Source organism: Oryctolagus cuniculus, chromosome 8 (genome assembly GCF_051225735.1).
Source record: "Oryctolagus cuniculus isolate XC-2025 breed Fujian yellow rabbit chromosome 8, ASM5122573v1, whole genome shotgun sequence".
Taxonomy (NCBI): domain Eukaryota; kingdom Metazoa; phylum Chordata; class Mammalia; order Lagomorpha; family Leporidae; genus Oryctolagus; species Oryctolagus cuniculus.
This window is the reverse complement of record NC_142874.1, coordinates 75,687,377-75,712,165: the sequence shown is the minus strand read 5'-3', so window position 1 is coordinate 75,712,165 and position 24,789 is coordinate 75,687,377. Positions and strand designations below refer to the sequence as shown.

Below are 24,789 nucleotides of genomic sequence, written 5' to 3'. Positions count from 1 at the left end.
TAATGGAAGCTGGAGTGAGTCAGCACTTCACTTTGTCTTACCCAGGAAGCCAGAAGAGACACAGGCGTAGGCCTGTCCTGCTGCCTTATCCCATGCACTGTCCCTGAGGTGATTAATATTTCCTTTGATTCTTATTGAACATTTGGTTCTACAGTAGAAATTCTAGGTCAGTCTCTGCCACGTTAGTCTGTCCTCTGTTGAGTAGTTCTGTTCCTTCTGAGAGTCTAATTTCCTTTTCTGGAGTGTGGCCTCCTCACACCATTGGACCCTGCTGGTGATGTTTGAACTGCCCAGGGGATGAGGTTGCTAGCCAAAAATACATCAATTTTAGCTGAAAACACTGACATCAGTGACAGCTGGAGCACCACAAAATCTATAAACACACTTGTTACTCATCTGCTGTGACTGCTGGGCAAGCCAGGTACATGGCCCCTGGAACATCTTGTAGAGGGGAGGGCTGCTAGGTCTCCTGACAGAACTTGGCACTCACAGCATCAAGTGAGTAATTGGTTCAGTCCCAGTTTGGAGGAACAGACCTGCTGTCTAAATGCAATTTGAAGAGTTGAGGAATGGAATGACACTTAGATTCAGTACATCAATATGAGCACTGTGGAGTCAACGTAGGAGCTGGGGGATTATGAGTGTTTGGATACTAATTCGTGACTGAAGGACTTTCTTAGAAACTACTTAAGAAACTGTGTACCCAGTGTCTCATCATCCAGGAAAAAGCAAAGTTTTGGTTAACTGTGACCTCAGTTACAATGTAAAGTTAGATTACATGACCACAGGCATGGTGGGAAGTGACATGAAATTCTCTTATATCTTAGAAATCTAAAGTTAAAAACCCTAGGATTTGTAGAGCAAGATGTTCCCTGCTTATGGTTTTTGGCTATTTATTTTTTTAAAGATTTATTTATTAATTTACTTTAAATCAAGATTACATGGAGAAAGGGAGAAGGATGGAGAGGGGTGAGAGAGAGAAAGAGAGTGAGAGAGAGAGAGATATTCTATCCACTGGTTCACTCCCCAAATGGCTGCAATGACCAGGGCTGGGCCAAGCTAAAGCAAGGAGTTAGGAGCTTCATCTGGATCTCCCACATGAGTGCAGGGCTCAAGCACTTGAGCCATCCTCCACTGCTTTCTCAGGCACATAGGTAGGGAGCTGGATGGGAAGTGGAGCAGCTGGAACTCAAACTGGCACCCATATAGGATGCTGGCAATGAAGAAGGTAGCTAAACCCACTACACCACAGGCTGACCCCTGCCTATTTAATTTTTGAAATGTTGGCTTCCATTATCTTATCCAAATGTCTTCCCATGCAAGAATGAGATTATCTGAACTGGATATAAAATATTCAGACTTTGAAATTAAATTTTCTTGGAATTGGGGCAAATGACCATGGAGCCTTGTTTGATGAATAATTTTTATTTGTCATTTTTTGAAATCTTAAATGAATGCAAAATATATCAACAAATGAGCTCTCATAATATATTTATCTGATCTTTTAGATTCTTGAAAGTAAATAAAGATATTTTACTCCTAATGTAATTCTCCATGTATATGAAAGCTCTGAACACTCAGCTGTACTGTGTCATGATCTAAATGGTCACAACTGTTTGAGCTACTGATTTAGGATAATCTCTAACTACAGCTCTCATCTGTGCAGTTCTTTATAAACATTTGCCCTTGGAATGCATTCAAGCTATTGCTTCAAAAAGCAGAACTTTGGCCAGCATTGCAGCTCCATAGGCTAATCCTCCAACTGCGGCGCCGGCACCCTGGGTTCTTGTCCCGGACGGGGGGCCGGTTCTGTCCCAGTTGCTCCTTTTCCAGTCCAGCTCTCTGCTGTGGCCCGGGAGTGCAGTGGAGGATGGCCCAGGTGCTTGGGCCCTGCACCTGCATAGGAGACCAGGAGAAGCACCTGGCTCCGGGCTTCGGATAGGCACAGTGCGCCGGCCACAGAGGCCATTGAGGGGTGAACCAACGGAAAAGGAAGACCTTTGTCTCTCTCACTGTCCACTCTGCCTGTCAAAAAAAAAAAAAAAAAAAAAAAAAAAAAAGCAGACTTGACCATATACTGTGTGAGGTATCTGAAGGAAAATAAATATTCCAATTTGGATAGTCTTCACTGCCAACTCCATATATGAGTGTATAATAATAAGGATGACAGCTGCTACTTGGTATTTGTTGTATGTCTATCACTATGATGAGCCTTGTATATATATTATGTCAACTATTTTATGAATGAGAAAACTGGAGGTTGGTAATTAAAGAACTTACCCAAAGTCACACAACCAGTAAGTGGAGGAGTTATTTGAACTGGCATTTTTCTGATTCCATAGACTCCGTTTAGAGCAGCAGTGTCCAGTGTTTTTAAGCTCCAGCGTCCATGAGCTTTAATTTAGGAGCCAGACCACCCAGTTTGAAGCGTTAGCTATTCTCCCTGACAACCATGAAACAAATGACGTAGTCTCTCTATACCTCAGGTTTTTTTTTTTTTTTTGAAAGCTTTTATTTAATAAATATAAATTTCATAGGTACAACTTTTGGAATATAGCAGTTCTTCCCTCCATACCCACCCTCCCACTCTCCCGTCCCACCTTCTAGTCCCTCTCCCATCCCATTCTTCATTAAGATTCATTTTTAATTAACTTTATATACAAAAGATCAACTCTATAGTAAGTAAAGATGTCAACAGTTTGTACCCACACAGACACACAAAGTATAAAGTACTGTTTGAAAACAACTTTTACCGTTAATTCTCATGGTGCAACTCATTAAGGACAGAGGTCCTACATGGGGAGTAAGTGCACTGTGACTCCTGTTGTTGATTTAACAACTGACACTCTTATTTATGATGTCAGTGATCACCCGAAGCTCTTGCCATGAGCTGCTGAGGCTATGGAAGCTTTTTGAGTCCACAAACTCCATCATTATTTAGACAAGGCCATAAGCAAAGTGGAAGTTCTCACCTCCATTCAGAGAAAAGTACCTCCTTCTTTGATGACCCCTTCTTTCCACTGGAATCTCACTCAAAGAGATCTTTCATGTAGGCCATTTTGATATGCTCTCATTATACCTCAGTTTTACAATTTGTAATGTCAGCAGTAAGAGAACCTAACTCAGAGTGTTGAAGAATAAATATATTCATTACAAAAAAGTATTTGGAAGACTGATAAGCATATATCAAATGTTATCTGTGTCTGCTGTTGGTATTATTATATTCAATAGGCATGTTCACACACACACACACACACACACACCTGAAATCCAACTCAATTTCATCATATTATTTTCTCTAAACTCGTTTCCTTAGCTTAGTTCTTAGAACTATCATCCAGCAAGTTTTCTAAAGTAAAAAACTATATTCAGCTAGTATTTCTTTGTTGATATAATCAGTTACTAACCAATTTCTGTCCAGTTCATTTTATGTATTTATTTTTTTATTATTTTTTGACAGGCAGAGTGGACAGTGAGAGAGCAAGACAGAGAGAAATGGTCTTCCTTTTGCCGTTGGTTCACCCTCCAATGGCTGCCGCGGCCGGCGCACCACGCTGATCCGATGGCAGGAGCCAGGTACTTCTCCTGGTCTCCTATGGGGTGCAGGGCCCAAGCACTTGGGCCATCCTCCACTGCACTCCCTGGCCACAGCAGAGAGCTGGCCTGGAAGAGGGGCAACCGGAACAGAATTCGGTGCCCTGACCAGGACTAGAACCCGGTGTGCCAGCGCCACAAGGCGGAGGATTAGCCTAGTGAGCCGCGGCACCGGCCTCCAGTTCATTTTATAAATATATTAGAAAGGTATACCCTCCTTCTTGTCCTACATCCAATGCCTCATTTTTTTTATTGTCTGTACCTGAGCTATTCTGAATTGAAATGTGCCATAAGTAGAAAATACACATCAGATTTCAAAAACTTAAGTCATGTTCCTATCTCGTTAATAATTTTATTATGGTCATGTGTTGGAAAGATATTTTTGATATATTGGAATAAATATATATTCTTTTTATTTTATTTTTTTTATTTTTTTTTATTTTTGACAGGCAGAGTGGACAGTGAGAGAGAGAGACAGAGAGAAAGGTCTTCCTTTTGCCGTTGGTTCACCCTCCAATGGCTGCCGCGGCCGGCGCGCTGCGGCCGGTGCACCGCGCTGATCCGATGGCAGGAGCCAGGAGCCAGGTGCTTTTCCTGGTCTCCCATGGGGTGCAGGGCCCAAGCACCTGGGCCATCCTCCACTGCACTCCCTGGCCACAGCAGAGGGCTGGCCTGGAAGAGGGGCAACTGGGACAGAATCCGGCGCCCCGACCGGGACTAGAACCCGGTGTGCCGGCGCCGCTAGGCGGAGGATTAGCCTATTGAGCCGCGGCACCGGCCAATTCTTAAAATATATTTCACCCATTTCTTTTTCCATTTTTAACGTTGCTACTATAAAGTTTAAAATAATATATGTCTTACATTTGTGGTTTGTGTATTGGACAGTGTAGGTCTGGACTTTTCTAGACACCTTCTTTCATATCTACCTGTGTGTCTCTTTACCTAGCTGTCTACTGCTTTCTCTGTCTCCATTTCTGTCAGTACTGGTAGTAAAGATGCCTTTCTAAAAGTAAAGCTGATCCTTACCCTTTTGCACTTAAAAAGCTTTGAACCTCTCTGAGCTCCTAGCACCTACAAGGGCAAGTCCAGACTCCACCCAGCGCATCCACAGACTTCATGCACTCCCCATCAGTCCAGTCTTATACCTCTCATGACCCTCTCTCTGCCACTTCACAGTTTAGAAACTTTGAGCTGTGTTGTGGTTCCCAGTTCATTTACACATGTTTGTCTTTCCACATATTGTTCCCCTTGCTTTGAATATCCTCTCCCTTTTGGTCATAATGGTGGGTTTTATAGATCTTGAAAAATCTACTTCGGGCATCGCCTACTCTAAGGAGACCCCCCAACTGAATTCATCTCCCCCACTTTTACAATGCTTGTGTTCTTTAGGATACTTGTATTATTGCCTCTACCACATGTGCAAGGAGACTTCAAAATGGTTGTGGGGGAAAAATGGAATTAAAAGGTAAAAACATGGGGCTGGCGCTGTGGTGTAGTGGGTAAAGCCGCTGCTCGCAGTGCCAGCATCACATATAGGCACCGGTTCGAGTCCCAACTGCTTCACTTCCAATCCAGCTCTCTGATATGACCTGGGGAAAGTGGTAGAAGATGGCCCAAGTCCTTGGGTCCCTGCACCTGCTTGGGAGACCTGGAAGAAGCTTCTCCCTCCTGGCTTTAGATTGGCACAGCTCTGGCCGTTGTGGCCAATTGGTGAGTGAACCAGCAGATGGAAGACACATACTCTCTCTCTCTCTTTCTCTCTGCCTCTCCTTCTCTCTGTGTGTAACTCTGACTTTCAAATAAATAAATAAATCTTACAAAAAACAAGCAAACCAAAAAAACCCTGGGGCTGGCACTCTAGCATAGTGGGTTAAAGCCCTGGCCTGAAGCGTTGGCATCCCATATGGACACTGATTCTAGCCCTGGCTGCTCCTGTTTCAATCTGGCTCTCGGCTGTGGCCTGGGAAGGCGGTGGAGGATGGCCCAAGTCCTTGGGCCCCTGCACCCACGTGGGAGACCTGGAGGAAGCTCCTGGCTCCAGGCTTCTGATCGGTGCAGCTCCAGCTATTGCGGCCATCTGGGGAGTGAGCCAATGGATGGAAGACCTCTCTCTCTCTGTCTCTACCTCCTTCTGTAACTCTTTCAAATAAAACCCCTAGATATTAAAAAAGGTAAAAAAAAAAAAAAAACCCTTTATTTCTCAGCATAAGCTCCATCAAGTGTATACACTTTTGTAAGTGACAATACCAGCAATGTAGTGAGGATCCTGGGAATTTAACCATGCTAAAACAGACTTTGTTACATTGTTGACTGAGGAATAACAGATACCCTTTAAAGGTTTTTAAGATCAAGAAACAGAAAGAAGTGAAAAGGACCATACGGTGGATTCCTAATGATTCCCCAGCAAACCACTTCCCAAATTGCTCTTGTTTGATGAAGGGATTGAACAGGAACTTTGTCGTGGTTGAGAAGAACTCTATGGTGAGCTTTCCTGGGAGTTTTTCTGTTAAAGCTTTGGCTCAAATTTCTCAAGACACTCTTCAAAGAAGCAAATATTATTGTTCTTTGGGCCTCCAAAATGCCTTCCACTTACCCCCAAACTATTGCCATTTTTTTCCTGTGACCAGTCTGCTTTTGCCTTGACTGGGCCACTTCCACCTCTTGGTAGCCATTGCTTTGATGGTACTGTTGTCTTCTGGATCACGCTGGTAAGTCTGTATTCTTCTTCCTGTTACAATTCTTTAAAGAAATGTTTCTGGACCTTGATCCCACTGGTTGAAAATGTTGTTGAAATCTCTGCTGTTGCTTGCAGTTGATCTGGACACAAAAATGTTGACACCCATCAAGCAGAAAGTTTACTCCACTTTGATTTTTCAGTCAGAATTGTGTAAGCTGAACCAATGGAGATGTCTGGTGTTGGCCATTGTTTTTGTGTTCATTGCCCTTCCATTGGTCCTTCAGGTAGAATACATACAAGTTGATGTGGATGGTCTGCTGTTGTGGACTTCCTCTTCAGCATAGTCTCTTCTTAAAATGATTTATCAGTTAATAAACTGCTGTTGGGGGGTCATTTTCCACATAAACAGGGTGTTTTGTTCTTGCTTCAATTTTAGCAAAGTTTGTAATGCTCTGATAGGGACTTATCTTTCTTAGTGCCTCCAACTAGAATATGTTGAAACGTGATATAACAAGTTAGTGTATGTATCTTGGTGCAAAATATTTTTAAATCCAGATAGTGAACTGTTTGAACCCCTGCTATAACTTGCTTTTCTGTCTGCCAACCCAACCCTGAGCATATAGAGGATACAGTTGCCTTTTATTCTCTTTCTATATTGACATGAAACAGTGATTAAATAAAATAGGGCAATGTGTACTTTTGAAAAGAGAGATATACTTTAGTAGAAAGAAAATAAATGTAACCCAGGCATGATGTGATAGTAAAATGGTGCAGTCTTATCTGTGGCGCAATCTATGCTCCGGATACCACTGGAAGCCAGATCGCCATATGGCCCAACCACTGGTGTCAGCCCCACCCCCATCCTAATGAGATTTGCTATTTCTACTTCCCTGGCCACCTCCCACTTCCATCCCCCTACCCTCTAACACCCCCTCACCCCTGCAAAGTTTTAAGAGGACTTGTTCTTGAACATATGGCTCTCTTTCTCTCTGTCTCCTGATCTCTCTCCCTCTCTGTCTCTCTGTCTCTGACTCTCTCTCTCTCTGTCTCTCTCTCTCCCCTCTCCATCTCTCTGACACTCTCTCAGTCTTTCTCTCTCTGTGTCTCTTGATCTTTCTCATTCTCTCTCTTGATATCTCTCTTACACTCTCCTTCTCCCTCTTTTTCCCTCTTCGCCCCTTCCCTGTCGGGTTTCCCCCAATAAACCCTTTCCTTTACTCTGATGTTTGGAGTGTTTTGTGGCAGCCTTACAGGGTGTTTGCAAAAAAAAAAAAAAAAAAAAAAAAAAGGAAAAGGAAAAGAATGTTGACTTGCAAGCTGAGAAAAAGTCAATGAATTTGATTGGAATTAAAAAAACATTAGAAAAAGTTGGGATGTGGAAAAGTTGACTCAACTAGCTGATAATAAAAGGTCTCTTAATTTGGCCTTAGCTTTGTATATGTAGCAAGTCCAGGCAGGGCAGGCCCTCAGCTAAGCATATTGGTAACTAATCTTGTGTTATTCAAGCTGTAATTGGGTGAGGGATACTAACTCATGCTTCCTGAAGACAAAGAAGCCCCAGGTTAAATTGGATTTCTGTTTGCTTTCTTTAGAGAAAGGGAAACAGCATTAACAAGAAGATTGGACATGTGCGATCTTCTGGCCAATGCTGTATCTTCCCTTAAAAACCAAACCAGTTCTGCTGTGTTTACCTCCCCCACTGAACACACCTGTAGTTCTTATGGGACAGAGCAAGTCTCCTGGGCTGTGCTTTTGAAGGCATTGCTGATCTCTGATTATTTCTAAATTTCTGTTTCTGGACAATGCATTCAGAAAAACACATTCTTTCCTTAGATATGTTAATACCCTCCATTAGTCTGCTGGATGTGGGCTCAGTCCATTTAAATGGAGTATTTCTGTTCTCCCACGTTACTTCTTTACTTTAGAGTTAACCCTGGGAGGAAGGTCCCCTTGTTGCCAAGATCTTTATGTCCATGCTTCCTGGCATAGTGCTCTGGGGGATTTGGGGAGAAGAGGAGAGAATTTTGGAGGAGACAGCACTAGAATTTTGGTAGTGGGAGGGCATGAGAGCTATTGGCATGGAACTATGAAAGCATAGGGTTCTGCTTTTTAGATTTGGGAGTCATCTAGGACTTGGTTAACTGCCCTTCTTGACAATCACATTTTTCTGAAAATAGATAGCAGTTAATCAGGGGCATTACAAAGCCCTGAGCTGACTCATACCTTTTTAATTCTTCTACCTCATTGGCTTGGTCATATTCTAAACATCACCACCTTTGTGTAGTTCAGAAGTATGAATTCGCAGCTTGTTTATGGATGAGGCATTATTCAAAAATGCTTGGACTGTCAGAAGTGCTTCAAATAGTGGAGTTGCTCAGATTTGATGAAATCTATATGGACTTTATACCAGTTGGGCATCCCTGTTCCTAAAATGTGAAGTCCACACTGCTCAGAAATCCAAAACATTTTGGATTTTCTGTTTGTGAGTGTGGATGTTCAGTTGGTGAGGTTATAGCTGTTTAGCAGAGAAGCACATTTTAAGGCAAACTTTCCTTCTTGGTGAATAAACAAAAGAGAATTATGTTATCTTACGTATTTTAGATATCATTCTGTGTGTTTAGAGTGAGAAAATTCAGCAAGTAAACTTTTTTTTTTTTATCTTTTATTTAATGAATATAAATTTCCAAAGTACGACTCATGGGTTACAATGGCTTCCCCCCCATACCGTCCCTCCCACCCACAACCCCCCCCTTCCCACTCCCTCTCCCCCTCCATTCATGTCAAGATTCATTTTCGATTATCTTAATATACAGAAGATCAGCCTAGCATACCTTAAGTAAGTATTTCAACAGTTTGCTCCCACACAGAAACATAAAGTGAAAAATAATAGATGATTTTTTTTAAATGATGATGAAATCAGATCAGACCTATTGTCATGTTTAATCCCAGTGAGAGTCAAGTTGGGAATTGATAATTTTTTTTTTTTTTTTACAGAAGATCAGTTTAGTGTACATTAAGTAAAGATTTCAATCGTTTGCACCCCCATAGAAACACAAAGTGAAATATACTGTTTGAGTACTCGTTATAGCATTAAGCCTCAGTGTACAGCACGTTAAGGACAGAGATCCTACATGAGGAGTAAGTGCACAGTGACTCCTGCCGTTGACTTCACAAATTGACACTCCTGTTTATGGCATCAGTAATCTCCCTATGCACCAGTTATGAGTTTCCAAGGCTATGGAAGCCCCCTGAGTTCTTCGACTCATCTTGTTTAGACACGGTCATAGTCAAAGTGGAGGTTCTCTCCTCCCTTCAGAGAAAGGCACCTCCCTCTTTGAAGACCTGTCTTCAAAGAGGAAAGAACAGCAAGTAAACTTTTATAAAGTGTAGTTTTTGCTTTTCAGGAGCCTGAGGACTTTAGTAAACAAAAGTTGAAGCCAACAAATAAATTTGAATGTGTGTTACTTGCCGTTCTCTTTTAAATGCGTATTAACATTTTGGTGCCTGACTCAAAACTGATATCTTACAGAGAAAGGAAAGTAGAATAATTGTCCTGGTTCTCGATGCATCCCTGGCTGTGTGACCTTGAACAGGGTCCTAACCGCTGTTATTCTCCCTGAAAAACCAAGTGGGTAATACTAACTTCTCAAGGCTCTCACAACTCCTGAAACTCAGGGAATCTGCAAGTGTTTTTTATTTTTGTTTTTGTTTAGAAAGATTTGTTTTATATATCTGACCAGGCAGAGTGACAGTGAGAGAGGGAGAGACAGAGAAAGAGAAAGATCTTGCATCTGCTGGTCCACTCCCCAAATGCATACAGCACCAGGACTGGGCTAGGCCAAAATCAGGAGCCTGGAACTCTATCTGGGTCTGCCATGTGGGAGGCAGGGGCTCAAACACTTAGGCCATCTTCTGCTGCTTTCTCAAGTGCATTAGCAGGAAGCTGGATCAGAAGTGGAGCAGCCGGGACTCAAACCAGTGCTCATGTGAGATGCTGGTGCTGCAGGTGGCAGCTTTACCTGCTATGCCATAGCACCAGCCTCCCAGAGTAATTTTTAACAGGTTCACAGACTGAAAAAAAAACCTTTGCCTGGAGAATAGCAAAGTATCATCAGGGAGGGCTTCAGGGAGGAGGTGCCATATGCCCTGGGTGTGAAGCGTGAATCAGATTTGAAGACTGAGTGGACATCCTGGGGAAGGCAGGGAAGAGTTGAAGCATGGACAGTAGTTTCCTTCTGCCCTTCCTCTGTCTTCAGGGGTTTGCACTTATGCTGGTACTTTAAAAAAAAAAAGTTTTGAATTAAAGATCCCATCAAGTTTTGGCCCAAGAAATCATTTTTCACCTGAAGGAACTAGCGAAAGAGAAGTTGAAGAGCTTTCAGGAAGGGCTCTTCCACTCCAGAGCATGATCTCCCTGGGAGAAAGGTGAGCAGAGGGAGAGGCAGGGAGCAGGCCAGGTCCCAGCCATCAGTCTTTCCTGCCAGGCAGCAAGGTTTGGTGACTTAAGGAGGTGATAAGGAACAAGGAGCTAACACAGGAAGTGATGTGAGGAATTGCCCCCTTGCTTAGGAAGATCACCTGTAACCCACAGAGATGCCTGCCTTCCCTTCCCAGCTCGGAAAAGATCATTCCCCTTTCATCCTTTCTTTGCATTAAATGTCAGGGACTTTGCTAATAGGTGAGAATCCAGAGTGAGGCTTGTTACCAAGTTATCTGTCTCCACACCCTTGGACTGTCTGAGCTGAGGAAGACTTCTTTTTTAAAAAAATTTTTTTAAAATTATTTATCTGAAAGAATTACACAGAGAGAGAAGGAGAGGCAGAGAGAGAGAGAGAGGTTTTCCATCTGCTGGTTCACTCCCCAGTTGGCTGCAACGGCCTGAGCTGTGCTGATCCGAAGCCAGGAGCCAGGAGCTTCTTCCGGGTCTCCCATGTGGGTGCAGGGTCCCAAGGACTTGGGCCATCTTCTACTGCTTTCCCAGGCCATAGCAGAGAGCTGGATCGGAGGTGGAACAGCTGGGTCTCGAACTGGCACCCATATAGGATGGTAGCACTGCAGACGGCAGCCTTACCCGCTGTGCCACAGCATCAGCCCCGAGGAAGACTTCTTGATAACTGCCATATAGAATAGGAAACTGAAGTACACACACACACACACACACACGCACGCACACACACACGTAATTCAAGCCCAGGGGTCATCACCCTGGATTAATAAAATGACATGAGCTATACTTGCTCACATTACACAAGTCTCCCTTCTCGGCAGTGTGGTGTGGTGCTGAAATGTTGTTCAAAAATTTATGCTGCCACCTTCATACCATGGCCATATTTTGGAGCCTATGACCTCATCATGGTCTGAGTTGCCAGGGCTGGATTCCAGGAGCAAGGGGAAGGGAGGTGGACAGGAGAGAAAGGAAGCAAAGATTAGCAAATTAAAAGCAATAAAAATAGGTAATTTCACTTTCTGGGGTTAAATCCTGTCATTTGCACAGATGGTCCATGTCTTTTTGTTCTTTCTTACTTTTCTGTCTCTCAACTTCTGTTGAGACATAGAAAAATCTTGAAGCATCCAAAATCCGTCACTGGGGCCCAAGTGTGTTAGTCTAGATTTTCAAGGGAGTGAAGTGGAATGGAATTGTGTGCTAACATTGTTGAATTTTATTCCACACTGCTGTTTCTGTCCTCACACTTTCATACCCGCCATTTGCTTTGTCCTTGGCTTTATGTGCCACTCACATGTGTCCAGTGTGCTCACACCCCCATGAAGTTGGGTGGTATGTAGGTGCCCTAGCCCTAGGGTCCTGCCATGGATTAGTTAAAATAAGAATAGACCAACTGATAGAAAAGGTTCATTCTGATACACTCCCCAAATGTCCACGATAGTCAGAGCTGGGCCAGCAAAAAGGCAGAAACTTGGAACTCCATCTGGGTCTCCCACACGGGTGGCAGAACGCAAATACTTGGACCATTGTTACCATTTCTCTAGATACCTTAGCAGGAAGCTGGATCCAAAGATGAGTAGCCAGGACTCAAACTAGTACTCCAGTAAGGGATATGGGAATTGCTTAACTCACTGTGCCAAAATACCTACCCCATAAGTCTTCCTTTTTCTTGCTTTTCTGCCTCTTTTTCTCAGCACTTTTCTCCATGGGTAATGAGTGCTAAATTTTTGGAAACCTACAGTATATGATGATATCATTATGCTCACAGTTAATTGATAATTTAATGAGGTATCTAATTCTAGCCTGAAACAAAATGTTTTCAGAATTTTGAAGATACTGGTCTAAACGTTAGCTCCTAGCATTGTTGTTTAGAAGTCAAAAGTCACCAGCACTGTGGTGCATTGGGTTAATGCCCTGTCCTGAAGCACCAGCATCCAATTTGGGTGCCAATTTGAGACCCGGCTGCTCCACTTCTGATCCAGCTCTCTGCTGTGGTCTGGGAAAGCAGTGGAAGATGGCCCAAGTCCTTGGGCCTCTGCACCCACGTGGGAGACCCTGAAGAAGCTCCTGCCTCCTGGGTTCAGATTGGCGCAGCTCCAGCCATTGTGGCTAATTGGGGAGTGAACCATCGGATGGAAGACCTCTCTCTCTCTCTCTCTCTCTCTCTCTGCCTCTCCTCCGTGTAACTCTGACTTTCAAATAAAATAAATAAATCTTTAAAAAAAAGTCAAAAGTCATTTGATTCTTGATCTTTTGCATGTAACTTATTCTTCTGGAAATTTATAAGACCTTTTAATGCAACTTAATGATGATATGCCTTGTTTTGAGCGTTCTTTTCATCTAATGTGTGTCCTTTTAATTGAGAAATCCTGCTCTTTGAATTATGGGAAATTTTCTTGGATTGTAATATATGAATTATATATATATGAATAATTCATATATATGAATTATAATACTGATGATTTCTTTATTTCACTTACTGCTTCCTTTTTCTGAAATTTCTATTATTCATATAAGGACAACTTGTGTGCATCCTGTGTAAATTTTTTAGCCCTATTCCTCTATTTTTGGTCTCTTTGTCTTGTTACTCAGACATGTTAGGTTATGGGAAACTCTAGCAACTGACCTCAACATTGTCTTCCAGATTCTCTACTAACATAGTTTTAATTGCCCAGAGCTGTCCATATTCTTTTTTACATCATCATATTTGTATTTCATGAATTGGACATTGCTCTGGAGACATTAGTGAGAATAGTTACAATGGCTTCATCTCTCGGCAGAGTATCTGTGTTTGTTTTCTAGTTTTTTTTTTTTTTCCTTTGGACTCTGGCTTTTACAGTAGAGACTTTACTTTAGATGAGAAGACTGATTTCCTTGGCAGTCTGTTTACTGTAGAGTGACCAGGCTGGGCCATTATTTGGCAAAGCTGTAATATCACTATTTTTATTCACTGACTAAAGAGTGTCTTCCAGTCACCTTCCTAAAGTGTATCAAGTCCAGCTGTGGAGTCCTCGGAGCCCAGATAGAGGTGACTTGGGGTCGGGGTAGGTGTCTCACCCATCCAATAGTTAATCATTCAGTTAAGCCCCTCTATCATAAGGTACACTCACCCTCAGCTGTGGCTGGTGTGCAGTAGGGTGAATAAAGGTCATTCACTTGGCCGTGAGGGAAAGGAAATGATACTGGGAGGATCTAATGTCTTAAACAGACATTGAGCTAACATTCCTGTTTTCAGCCTTACTCTCATCCTTGTATTAAGAGGGAACTGTTGCTACAAATTATTGAGACTTTCGGGACTTCTGTAGGGCAAGTTGTGTTGCTTTTTGGCTTTCTGTGTTCCTGACTTAGGGTTCAACATTCCCAGGTCTAAGATTTGTTCACAATTAGCTTTCTTTATAACTGAGCAAAGTTTTAACATGGCAAATACATATCTATTGTTGGAAAACAATGTGTGCAAGTAGTTACTGAGAACAACCAACTGGTTAATTTGAAAGAGCTTTAATATCAAGCTAGTCTAGGAATATCTATATCCACTTGGAACATTCAGCACCTATAACTATTATATTCTACACAGAGAATAAATTGGTAATTAAAAGAAAACAGTATTGGCCCTCTGTATGTCCCTAGAGAGAAACTGAGGTGTCCAAGCTCCAGCCAGAACCACCTGGATGGGAGAAAGGCAGAGATGTGGGCTTCCTTAGTAAGAAGAAGCTGCAGTCCACTGGGCCACATTTCCGCTGATGTATTTCTTGCTACCAGATGCATCTGTAAAGAAACCTTAAAGAAAAACTTGAACATGAGGGTGTGAATTTTGGTGTTCTTTGTGGCTTTACTTTACAATATGGAAAGAGAAAAGGAGATTCTGATACAGAAGTGGTGTAAGATGGAATCCGAGCAGTCAATGAAGAAGAAGCGCAACTAACATTTCAGGAACAGAGTGGACTACACTGGTCTTTTCCTAGAACACTAATTATCCAGTGAATTTGTCTTCAGAAACCCAACTCCAAGCGTCTTCTGGCTGCGGGGATAGCTTTGCTATGTGGGCTGTGAGCACCAGCGCTGCTCACGGGTGCCTTGGGGCTTCCTTAGAGAATCAGTGGCCGTCAGCTTCTTAGAATTTATAAGCTACAGCTGCTGCAAAGAAAATAAAAGAATGTATTTTGCTGACAAAAATAATGAAAGCCTCTCAATCTGTGGTACTCATCCCATAAAGCTAAACAAAAGACAAGGCCAACAACAAGGAAAGTATCAATATAGAGGAGGAACTTGCTAAAGAGCTAGTGTACATCACTGCTATCTGTATACCAGATAATGAACTTCAGGCAGTCCCCAAAGGAACATGCATCTTGGTTGTTTCTTTATTTTCTTTGTAAAACTTGTAATACTTCATTTCTGTAGTACATATATCTGGGAGTGACTTCTCCCTCATGTTCACAGCTTTGCCATTTAGCTGTGAGAGCCAGGGTCACTGCTGTGGCTAAGGTATTGGCACCTACAGACATGGTCTCCCAAAACCATTTATCTTCCCATCTACATTTATTAGCAACCAAAGTCATCTTTACTGTGCACTTGTAACAATTTTTGAGGCCATTCTAAATTGTCTCATATTTTTCAGGTTCACTTAATATATTGCCTTGTGGCTTCATTATTTTACTGCTATCTTTGTAACTTATGGGGATTTCTGAGGGTAATGGACATCACAGTAAGCAATGTAGCTCTTCATGTGAGACGAAAGAGATGGTCTCTAGTGTCCAGAGGATCATAAACATTTCTATTGTACCACTCAACACACACATACTCACACACAGCAAAATAGAAGCCAGACAATTCCTTCATTGAAAAGAAAAAGTATGTAAGAAGGCAAACTAGCTCCTCTTGCTAAGGAAGTGGGCATCTCATCTCACCCTTTCTCCCACTCAGGCAACCCTACTTGGAGCCTGGATACCTCAGTTACTAGACTCAAGCTCAAAAGAACCTTTAAGTTGTACATTCTTGTTTTCCACAGAGGAGGAAGGGAGGAAAGGAGCCCAAACAAATGAAACAATTTTCCTGTCCCAGAGGCTTTGTTTAGGAGTTCTGTGATCTTCCTTGTCACAGTTTTCACAAGATACTAATTTTCACATACTAGGAGCTTAAAATCTATTTGTTGTTGGGTTGTCAGTTCTGATGGGTTCAGTGCCCCTCTCGCTGTGAGTCCTTGTGATTTCCTGTGACCATAGGACCTGCCATAGAATTAGCCTTTCCAGATAGAGGTCAACTGTCAAGTCCTTCTTGGGTTCATTCTAGGACGATGCCCAGAACAGTACCTGTGTCTGAGGCACACATACCTGTGGACAAATGAATGCCTTCAACACTGAGCTGAAATGAGCTGTGCAAACTTGCCAGCATGTTGGTTTAAATTACCTAGGCTTTCTATTTCTTCCCAAAGCAAGCTTTGAATGAGATGTTTTAGCAAATGTAAATGATGTTATAATAGCAGTAGAGTTTTTGCTGCATTATTTTGAGAGATGGGTACCAAACCAATGATTTGAAAAAATGTGGTAATTGGAGGATTTCATTCAAATCCAAGTTGTTTTTATGCCAAGAAAAGGCTCAGCATTACTTAATTTTTAAATTATGAATGTCTTATCTCGACAAATTAATATGGTTTATTTTTTTCTTTAAGAGCCTAATTATGTAGAGTGCTGTTTGTTTGATTTAAATAAAATGTTTTTATTCTGAACTTTAATTCTTATTAAACTATTTTAATATATTTATGTGCCGTTTGATAGTTCAGTTTCCTTCAAATATTAGAAGATGTCGTATTATTTATAACTAAATTAGTGTGGAGATTTTTTTAACAGAACAAGAATATGGTAATTCCATTTCTTTGCTTTGGGTTTATGTACTAATAAGGAGGAGACTTAAATTTCATCATAATTAGCTTCAAAGGAAAATCAAGAACAGATAGAAATTCCTTATCTTCAACAAGTTAAATTTTGTGATCAGGTAGAGAATAAAAATTTATAATTAAAGTAAATCATGATTTGAATGTCAGGGCTGGCACTGTGGCATAGTGGGTAAAGCGCCTTCTGCAGTGCAGGCATCCCATATGGGTGCCTGTTCAAGTCCTGGTTACTCAACTTCTGATCCAGCTTTCTGCTAATGGCCTGGGAAAGCTAGAAGATGGCTCATGTCCTTGGGCCCCTGCACCCACGTGGGAGACCTGGAAGAAGCTCCTGGCTCCTACCTTCAGATCAGCACAGCTCTAGCCATTGAGGCCATCTGGGGAGTGAACCAGCAGATGGAAGACCTCTCTCTCTGCCTCTGCCTCTCTGTAACTCTGCCTTTCAAATAAATAAATAAATAAATAAATAAATCTTTTTAAAATATTTATTTAGAAGACAGAGTGATAGAGAGTGAGATCTTCCATCTTCTGTTTCACTTCCCAAATGGCTACAACAGCTAGAGCTGGGCCAGGCTGAAGCCAAGAGCCAGGGATTTCATCTGGGTCTCCCACAGAGTTGGGACCCAAGTACTTAAGCCATTACTGTTGCCTTCCCAGGGACATAAACAGGAAGCTGGACTGTGAGAGGAGCAGCCAGGACTTGAATCTGTGCTCTCATATGGGACAAAGTTGTTGCAAGCAGTAGCTTAACCACTGTGGCCACAACACCTTGCCTCATATAAAATGTTTTTGAAGAGCTAGTTATTTTGCAAACATGATTTACTAACAAATGGAATTTGAGTGGCAGTATTTCCACATTGGTGGTAATCTTCAGCCGTACACTAGCTTACATTGTCTGTACTTCTGATCCAGAGAGTCTTAGCTTCATAACATCTTTGTTTACAGAGTAATAAAAATCCTATAATTAAAATAAAGACAGGCTAAAAATCTTAAAATAATAATTATAGATTTGTCTTTTAGTTTCCTTGGAAAGTATGGTTATTTGAAACTTAATAAAGATTGGGCCACTGCTTGTTATGTTGGTATCCCGTATCCAAGTGTCAGTTCAAGTCCTGACTGCTCTGCTTCTAATCCTGCTCCCTGCTAATGTTCCTGGGGAGGTAGTGGAAGATGGAACAACTACCTGGGCCCTGTCTTCCATGTAGGAGACCCGGATTGAGTTTCAGGCTCCTGGCTGCAGCCTGGCCTAGTACTGGTTTTCACAGCCATTTGAGGAATGAACCAGCAAATGAAAAATCTCTCCCCCACCCTTTCTTGCTCTGCCTTTCATATAAATAACTAAATCTTAAAACACAGAATAAACATAATAGAATTAATGATGTAGTTCCTTGGAGGAAAATCAAATAAAAATCTGCCTATTTGTCACATGCATAAACACACACACACACACACAGTTCGTTGGCTCCTAACATATTTCTCTAAAGTATTTTATAGGAAAAAGGTAGATAATAATATGATGTTTTATCAAACAATTAGCCTAAGAATCACCTGGGGAAGCACATTAAAAATTAGATGCATGGGTTCCAGCCTCAGAGGTTCTGTTTTCAGGAAGGTAGATGAATAAAACTGGATTTCTGTACTTTGAAATTCCTCCCCAGGAAAGCCTAATGGTCACCATAAGTTGCAAACCACTCTCCGAGAAGGTTATTATTGGTTTGTGAGCCTTTATACAGCACAGTCTCAAGCCCTAATGTGCATAAAAATCACCTGAAGCTCTTGTTAAAAGGCCAATGTTGATTTCATAAGTCTGGGTTCTTGGATTCTGTACTTCTAACAAGCCTCAAAGTGATCCAAAACTGTTGGTCTGTGAACCTCACTCACATTACATAGCAAGAAGGAGGTTTTCTTCCTAACCATTTTATAGGGTACACCTGTACCCTCACCTACACAATAAGTGTTTTGAGTACTCCAGCCTATATTACAGCGTTAATATGAGGCAACATTGTGTTGTGAAAAGATGGCTCTTCCCACAAGCAGTGGCTGAGCATTCACCGTGTGCTGGGCCCTATGCGTTTGTCACTTCAGCTTCCTTCACCCCACTTCATGAGGCTAATGCTTGTCTTTTAGCAGAAATTATTTCTTTCAAGAAGCTTCCTCGATGGCCCTGCTATGTGCTCCCATGCCATGCTGTTTACTCATAAAGGTTAGCGTATTGGGTTGCAGTTTATCTACTTTTTTAAATCAATCATAGAATATTATACTCTGAATTTAAAAAATTATTTGAGAAGAAGAGAGAGTGAGTGTGTGTGTGTATGTATGTATGTATGTATGTATATGTGAGAAAGAGAGAGAGAGAAACTCTGCCATCCATTGGTTAACTCTTCAAATGCCTGAGGCAGATGGGGCTGGAACAAGGTTAAATCCAGGATCTGGGAGTTCAGTCCAGGTCTCCCATGTGAGCATCAGTGGTAAAGATACCAGTTAGAGTGCCTGTGTCTTATATCAGAGTACCTGGGTTCCATGCCTGCCTCCAGCTCCTGACTCCAGCTTCCTGCTAACAAAGGCCCTGGGAGGCAGTGACAATAACTTAAGAATATGAGACTCTTGAGAACATTATTTGTTACTGTATTCTGGAGCCCATGCCATTGTCTGTCACATAAAAGGCATCAGTTAATATGTAATATAATTACTTGCTCAACTGATCATTCAAATGAGGTATCATAAGCAAAACCTCAGGTTCCAAGTCCAGGTCCTTAAATAAACTGAACACAGACCTCTGGCTGGGTGATGAAGGAGAACGGCTAAGGGTTCTTCCAAGGCTTTCCTTGGCTGGCTGTGCTCCGGGATCTTGTTGGCAAGTTGATGACATTCACAAAGGCTACAATCAGAAATAAATAGGAGAACTGTGAGTCAAACATAGCAGGGAGCATGACCGGTTTGAAAGTGCATCGACAGTACACATACATGGACACAGAAGACATTTGGCATGAGCCTCGTTTCCCTTCTTGAAGTACAGGATTTGGAAATCACTCCCCCAGCCCAGTTCAGCTCACATGGACCTGCCAAGACAAACAGGGCACATAGGAAATGCAGCAGCACTGCACTAGCACCTCAGCTCTAGCACCTCCTCTGCTGCCAGGCATGTGTTTATCCCCATGAATTGCAACCAATCCTATACATAGTGAATGTTTTCAAGCTTTACGGATTGCCTTGGGATTTTACCTCTCATGGGGCCGGAGGAATGATGGTGAAATGGAATGATTGGCAGGGACAGCTGTGGAGTTGCTTATTGAGTCATGGTATAACCATTGCCCTTACTGGGGAAGATTCAGTGCCTGAGTTTATTTCTGACATCTAATATTCAATGGGGCCAGTTATGAGCACACTAGGAATTCCCTATTTATCATATGATAGTCTGTAATAATCTTGTACCTAAAAGGGACTAAGAAAAAATAAATAGGAAGTAGTAGGTTTGGGAGTGCCTGTTGAGCCACATCCTAGGAAACTGAAGACAAACTTTTGGGTAAAGTTCCAGTTTCTGATAGTGTCATTTAATTGGCACTTATCTATTGCAGGCTTACTGCATGCAAGACGTATTTCAGTTTCTAAGAGATACAAACATCTTTGTGTTGCAACCTCAGCTCTCAAGGAATTTCAGCTAGCCAGTGATTTGGAAACTCAATGGAGTGCTTTCCAAAGCAACCTTGACTTTCCAGCCCAGTAAAGATTTTCTTCTTCTCTTTGACTTTTATCTCCACAAAGGACATTGAGTTCCTAGAACTGGGCTGAAACTGTTTGCCTCTCCATCTCCCTTGATCAGAGTGATCTTTAGATGGATTTCATGGTTTTTCCGTGTGCTCTTTCAGTACACAGCCCTTAATTGACTTCTTTTCCTGGCTTCTGCCAGCCTTTCTTCCCTAGGTCAGACCATTCTTGCTTGCCCATGCATTGCTCCTTTCCCCCTCAGATACTCAAGAGGCTAAGGATGTTTGTCACATAGAATCCCTGCCCCTTTAAGTCAGTGGTTCTCAAAGCATGGTCTGCAGACATCTGGTGGTCTTAGATGTTTTTAGGCACAATCACTTTTCATAATAATAATAATAAGATGCTATTTGCGTTTTTCACCATATTGACATTTGTGTTAATAGTGCAAAAGCAATGGTGGATGACACAGTTTCCCCGTAGCATTCAAGGCATTGACACTGAACTGTACTAGTAGCCATTATAATCCTCATTGTCATGCATTTGACTTAAAAAAAAAACAAGATGCCTGTTTCACACAAGGATGTCCTCGATGAAGCAGTACAAGTTTGAATTTTATTAAATCTTTAATATTCTGTATGACAACATGGAAAGCACTTTGGCTGATTAGTAAAATACAGCGTTTATCTTGAGGAAGCATTTGTATAGTTGTTTGAATTGCAAGCAAAACCAGCTATCTTTCTCAAGGGATGTAATATTTACTTTAGAGTTATTGACAAACTATGGTTATTCAGACTTGGGTATCAATATTGTCTAGAAAATGGGCAAAGCAGGCCCATCACTTCCAGGAAAACAGCTGACAGTTTAAGCTTTCAGGGAAAAAAAACCTGAATTTTAAGAAACTCTTGTCTACTATTGTGAATTTGACATCTTCTCAACACTTAAGATTTTTATGTTGAAATTGATGATATTGTCTTTCCCCAGTTCTCTTTTACAGTAAATGTTCAGTGTAATCAACATAACTTTTCTGAATGAAAACTATGCAAAATATTTATAAATTTGTAAAATCTCGTTAATGATTTTTTGTGATTTTTTTTTCCAAAATGGAAGCACCATGATGTACCTTATATGTGCATTTTTAAGAGAATACCAACAAGTTCATGGAAAATGTAATTAAAAGATTAATTTCTTTTGGTCTAATTTCTTTGAAATCCAAACATAACCTTTTTTAAAAAATTTATTTATTTATTTGAAAATCAGAGTTACACAGAGAGAGGACAGCAGAGAGAGAGAGAGGTCTTCCATCCGATGGTTCACTCCCCAATTGGCCACAACGGCCGGAGCTGCACCCAACCAAAGCCAGGAGGCAGGAGCGAGGAGCTTTTTCCGAGTCTCCCACTTGGGTGCAGGGGCCCAAGCACTTGGGCCATCTTCTACTGCTTTCCCAGGCCATAGCAGAGAGCTAGATTGGAAGTGGAGCAGCCAGGACTCAAACTGGTGCCCATATAGGATGCCGATGTTTCAGGCCAAGGTGTTAACCTGCTGCGCCACAGTGCCGGCTCCCAAAGTATAATCATTAATACTACACATTTCTCATGAACTTTTTGAAGGCCGTGTATTGCAAAAATTTTGCACATGAAAATAAATTTATCTTTTAATCCTATTTTCCTGTTGCACATGAGAGAGTCTCTCACACCTTCATCTAATGACCCTGATTCTGAGTCTTCTCAGTTGCTGCTAAGACGATTGTGTTTTTAAATTTAGACTTTTACTCTCTGACTTTGGCACGAATATTAGCTGTAATATCTTCCTGCATAGAGGATGCATGCTTCTTTTCTGTTCCTAATATTCTGCAAGCCAAACAAAGAACTTTATCAGAATCTTATAAAATAGATTCAGAAAATGACCCAGACAGTGTCTCTAAATGCACAGTTTCAATGAGCTTTATTTTTTACTATATTTTGAACACCTGAATGATAGTTGGGAGCTGATAGATTATTTAAATAACTGCATTCTTGTTATCATAATAATTATCTAGTTGCTAGTTGTATGTCCAGCTAATAAAAATAAACAGAGATCTGGGAAATCCAAATAGTTCAGTTCTGCTCTCTCTTCTTAGTAATGCTGATTAAGTAAACTACTTATTTATCTAATCTTTTTGATGTTTACTTGTGCTTTTTTATGAGCTCTTTAAAATAGTTTTTTCATATTTTACATAAATGTTTATAAAGAGAACCTTCCTATAGTTCAGAAATCTCTGTGTGATCTTTCACAATTTAACCCCATAAAAAAATAGAAAGGATATGGCATGTCCTCCATAGGCCCTGGTCCATCCATGTTTTTCTGAAAGAGCTGAGATGTTTACATTCTTAAGAACGAAAGGAAAGCAGAGAATACCATTCCATATTTGTCCTTGTTGATTTTCTAGCATCATGGTGGCTGCTTTATAACAGCTCCTACTGATTCTGCCTGTGGAATCACTGTGGTATGCAGATTCTGAAGTATGTAGCCCCATGGATTAGGGACCTCATTCCTGTCAAAGATAGTTATTAGCCCGGGAATCTTTCCAAAGTTGCTACCAGAAATGCTTTTTACTTTTATGGTGACTTGATCCCTCAGGGTAAAGACAACCATCGAAGAGGAGATTTTTTTGGGGGGGTTCAGTATCTGGATATGTAAGAGGGTACCTGAAAAAGTTTATTTTAGTGCAAAAACTTGTTGAAATCCATGCATTTGAGGGGTCTTCAAAAAGTTTATGGAAAATGCATGTTATGAAAAGACTGCACAGATTTCAAAATGTTTTTGCAACAAAATAAAGTTATCTTTTATTCCATTTTCTACTACTTTTTGAATTACCCTCATATGATTAGTGACAGAAACACTCATAATCTTTAAATGAAAATCTGATATGAGAATAGACTTTTGAGCTTGAATTGAGGTGTTGAATGTAGAATAATCAAAAAAATCCTAGTGTCCATGTCCATTTGCACCCAAGGTCTAATTTGAATATACAGTTTAATATTTATTCATTATTTAGACAATTTATAGAACTGAATCCCTTATTCAGTTCTCTTTTTAGGATTTATTTTATTTGTGTGGCACCGTGGCTCACTTGGCTAATCCTCCACCTGTGGCGCTGGCATCCCATGTGGGCGCCGGGTTCTGGTCCCAGTTGTTCCTCTTCCAGTCCAGCTCTCTGCTGTGGCCCGGGAGGGCGGTGGAGGATGTCCGGGTGTTTGGGTTCCTGCACCCGCATGGGAGACCAGGAAGAAGCACCTGGCTCCTAGCTCCTGGTTCCTGGCTTTGGATCGGTGTGACTGCGGCCACACCGGCCATTTGGGGGGTGAGCCAACGGAGGGGAGACCTTTCTCTTTGTCTGTCTCTCACTGTCTAACTCTGTCAAATAAAAAAAAAAAGATTTATTTTATTTGTTTGAAAGAGTGACAGAGAAGAAAAGACAAAGAGAAAAAGAGATTTCTACCTGCTGATTCACTCTGCCAGTGGCCTAAATGGCCAGGGCAGAGCCAGGCCAAAGCCAGGTCTCCCACACGGGTGACAGGGGCCCAAGTTCTTAAGCAATCTTCTAATGCTTTCCCAGGATTATTAGTAGGGAGCTGGATCTGAAGCAGTACAGCCAGGACTTGAACCAGTGCTCCAATATGGGACGCTGGTGTCACAAGTGATGGCTTAACCTGCTGCACCACAGTGCCAGCCCCATCGTATTCGGTTTTTATGCACTTGCCAATCGGTGCTGTAATGGAGAAAAGCCTTGTTACCTTTTAGGAAGCATCTGCTCTTCTCCGAGAGCACTGGTCTAAAACAACTCTGCATGTTGATCATCATCTCACTTTTCTTCCTTGTAAGGTCTTCACAACATTTTTGCTTCTGTCATCATCAATTTCTTAGTATGAACTTGACAATGATCTTTCTAAACATCCTTTCTTGTCCTCCCATTTTAATTCCCTCTGTGCCCTTCCTCTTCAATTCTGAGAAGATGATGACATCATATAATTATGTGGCATAAGTTTCTGAATTATCTGTTACTGCCATGAAATATTAACCCCCAAATGCTTTTTATTCCAAATTTCTAATTTGAGAAACAGTTGCTCCTCCTCTTTTTTCTTCTGTTTGCCCTTAATTCTGTAATCAATTCAAGGTTGATTTGCAATAAATAGAATCATTTAAATATCTAGAAGCACAGACTTTAGGAAGGGCCTCTGGGAATTATTTCAAACAACACTGTAGAACTGCTACCTAGGGGATGAGCAGCATTTGACACAATTGAGAAACTGGAGTAGGGATTGGGGAGGGTAGGTGTTTCACCTAGAGGTTAAGACTCCAATTAAACTTTCTGCATCCCATATCACAGTACCTGATTTTTATACCTACTTCCGGTTCCTGGGAAGCAGTGGTGATGGCTCAAGTAATTGGGTTCCTACAACTCATGTGGAATTGAGTTCCAGGCTCCCTACTTTGGCCCAGCCC

The 24,789-nt window shown here is 41.5% G+C and overlaps 1 protein-coding gene and 1 long non-coding RNA gene across 2 annotated transcripts in view; one reads left to right on the top strand and one right to left on the bottom strand.

Annotated features, from left to right (window-relative positions):
• Window positions 1-24,789, top strand: part of SYNPO2 (synaptopodin 2) — a 194,813-nt gene that overhangs the window by 118,862 nt on the left and 51,162 nt on the right. The gene's annotated exons all lie outside the window — the stretch shown is intronic.
• Window positions 9,956-19,568, bottom strand: LOC138843506 (uncharacterized). Its single transcript, XR_011378272.2, has 2 exons — window positions 19,377-19,568; window positions 9,956-11,642 (listed from the first exon to the last, which is right to left on the bottom strand). It is a non-coding gene; the product is annotated as an uncharacterized LOC138843506 (long non-coding RNA).